This window comes from Cyprinodon variegatus, unplaced genomic scaffold (assembly GCF_000732505.1).
Source record: "Cyprinodon variegatus isolate N-32 unplaced genomic scaffold, C_variegatus-1.0 Scaffold877, whole genome shotgun sequence".
NCBI lineage: Eukaryota > Metazoa > Chordata > Actinopteri > Cyprinodontiformes > Cyprinodontidae > Cyprinodon > Cyprinodon variegatus.
In genome coordinates, this window is record NW_015151330.1 from 173344 (window position 1) to 176309 (window position 2966).

Below are 2966 nucleotides of genomic sequence, written 5' to 3' on the forward strand. Positions count from 1 at the left end.
TATATATATATATATATATATATATATATATATATATATATATATATAGACACACAGTCACAGTAACTGCTGACGTGAAACTTCTTAGCCATGCTCCTGTTGAACATTCAATTACAAAACTGTTAACAATTACCAGCAGCTGTTGCATTTGCCTTCTCCTTCATGCTGCCTTGCAGGTACACTCTGTGATAATTACATGGTGTTCGTGCCACCTGGAGTGGAACAGACGAGGTGTAAGGACAGGTGATAATACCAGCTGATGGCTAACATGACAACACAAACCACAAAGAAAACAATTACTAGTTCAGAACAAAGTGTTTGTGTTAGAGGTTTCACTGTCAGATGACTTTCAAGTGAAACAAAGTGAGTCACTTTAGTAGTTTGGCAATTCTTTATTTATTACTTTTCTCCCTTCTTCATACTCCCCCTGCTCCTTGAAAACCCAGAGTTCCCATTCAGGCCTCACCACCCCTGCTGCTTCCAGCAACAAGGAATGTTTGGTCTTCATTAGGAGGAGGAAGTGAGCACTGCAGGCCCAACATCTTAGGTGTCTTTATTCCAATTTTGCCCCCATCATGGCACCCCTTACAATTGGGGGCCAGCTAATCATCCGCTGATAGCAGTGTTCCATGAGGGGCTCCAGTTCTTTAAGAAAGAAGGACTGTGTTTCTTCCTATCCCCCTGGTTTATTTGGGTTGCTGAAGAGAAAAAATCTCATGTCGTTTATGCAGATGAGTGTCGGAGCGGGCGGACCCTCTGTGGGCCCGTTCCCATGGGAACGGCAGTGATAGCGAACAGCTTGTTGTTTGTGATTTTTGGCAGTGTTACCAATGCTGGGATACTGACAGGCACTGGGGAGGTCTGATATGCAAAAAAACATTGCCAGGTAGGCCCTATGTGAAAAACGTTGTTTCACTCTGACTTTCTCCATTGTGTTTGCACATCTACACTGAAATCTGCTGGGTCAGATGACTTAGCGGATCTCTGCAGAACTTTCACCTGTGTTGAACCAATGGAGTTTATGTATCAGAGTGTGCCTTGTGCCACGAGCTGACAGGCTGAACTTGTTCTTGAGGGTTCACAGTCCCCAGGGGTGGGGTAGATGGGGGGGGAATCAGTTTTAGACGAACGACTGCAGGTTTGTGTTTCACGTCTCCGCATGCCTGGTCGACAGACACTTGGCTTAAGTTCTGACCTTACCACGTCTCAAAGGGAATTCCACACTAGCCAAGTTGGGGGGAAAAAGAAAATAATGTCCTCTTTAACATAAAGTTTCCAAAGATAACATCAGTACATGGCTAAGCTGACTTCATTAGCATATTTGTAATAGGAGGCCTCAAGATTTAGTTGCTGCAAGAAGTTGCCCCTAGGAAGGTGAGTTGTAGTAAAAGGTGTTTATCTGCACTCATGGGATCTTGACAGACAGGAATTGATTTTCTTTAGCTCTGTTGAAAACAAAAAGCCAGCCTATTGCAAAATTAACCAAAGGAATAGTTTTTCTTACAAACCATTCTATTTCAGCTTTTTTGAATATGTATAGTTGTTGTCCTTCTGGATCTCCTCACCAGTCTTAAGTCATTTGAGTCCAAGCTCGGACTGCTAATCTGTGATAGTGGGCATTTGCCCGGTGGGCCGGCCCTCTTTAAATCATACCAGCCCCAAAACTTACTCTCCAGCCGAAGCACCTACCTCTGACAGTAAATAACCAAAGGAGCTCAAGAAGGAATACAATGTTAACTACCTAAATGATGCATGCAGTATATATAGCCCTTCCTTGTCATGCACATCCTTGTGACGGTTGGCATAATTGGTGTAATTTTCTATTTCTTCAAAGTGTAAAATCCTTGCAACAAGCAGGATTTTACAGTTTGAAGTATTGCCTTCTTTAAATCAAACTACAATGTTCCTCTTATATTTGGTGAATTTATGTTCAAATATTTTGCAAAAATATGTTGTGTTGCATTATTGGGGTTTGCATCTGGGGGGGTTCCTAGCCAAAGCCTTGCTTAATTCCTTTAACAAGTTTTCTTAAAGAATCCTGTTTTGTACTGCAATCATCCTTTCATGAACCATGAATAACCTCCCTATATTAAGAAGATGAAAAGTCTTCCCATGGTGAGATGCTACTCCCACCATGCCTGACAATAAGGGTGAGTGTTAGTTCTCTGTCGTATGTGAATGGGACAAAAGTTATATTTGATTATGATCTGACAAGAGAACATACTTCCACCCCTTTGCTGTATCAACTCTATAAATTAGGGCAAATTTCAAATAAAGTTATTTTTAGCATACTACCCACAAAGGTGTAGTGTATGACAAATAATTGCCCTGTCAACGTCCTCATCTCTGCTGGATTTTAGTCTACTTTGGGGTTTCTACAGACCATATAAACTCACTGAAGTAGCTGGATAGGTTGTTGGACAGAACCTGTTGACATCTGAGTCAGTAACGGACTGAAAAGGTCACTGAAGAAATAATGTTCATTATGGACAAATAATTCCAGCCTTTCATGACCCCATATAGAGAGCAGAGGGTTATTTCTCTTGAAGGATTACTTAACTTCACTGTCACAGAGAAGACCAAAGAAAATCACCTAGCCTCTATCAGTCTGTAAAACAGCACTCTAACACATAAAAGCTGCAATTCATATCTACACATACTGGAAGTGAGAAAAAAATCTCCATATATAATTTCCATATCTTGTTAGGAAGCTAGGATGATATGAAAAACATTTAATTGAAAAGATTACATAGATTAATTAATTACTGATGTTTTTTTTAAATTTATTTTAAATATGATGATAGCTGGAATAAAAAGCTGTAGACCATAAAAAAATATTTTCATAGAGAAATCTGGGCTCAGTGCAAGGTATGTTTAATATCTGTGTAAAGGTTTCAAATTGGTGAATTGGTACTTTTAATTTCAAACAATTATACATTATATTTATACATAATATTATATATATA